The following is a 285-nucleotide window of genomic DNA, read 5'->3' as shown; positions in this document are numbered from 1 at the left end:
ACAGTAGGCCGCTCACAGTCAACAACCTTACTGATCCAGACAGTCCTGAACCACTAACACCCAATCACCTGCTCACTATGCATTACCACCTCCTGGCATCTTCATCAAAGAGGACATGTATGCTCGTAAGAGATGGCGTCATGGTCAGTATCTTGCTGAACAGTTCTGGAGTCGTTGGAAAAGGGAGTACCTCTCTAATATCGCCATCAGACAACACTGGCACAATCCAGAAAGAAACCTAAAAGTTGGTGAAATTATCATAGAAAGGGTAGAGGATTTGCCACG

Source organism: Etheostoma spectabile, chromosome 4 (genome assembly GCF_008692095.1).
Source record: "Etheostoma spectabile isolate EspeVRDwgs_2016 chromosome 4, UIUC_Espe_1.0, whole genome shotgun sequence".
Taxonomy (NCBI): domain Eukaryota; kingdom Metazoa; phylum Chordata; class Actinopteri; order Perciformes; family Percidae; genus Etheostoma; species Etheostoma spectabile.
This window is presented reverse-complemented; position numbering follows the sequence as displayed.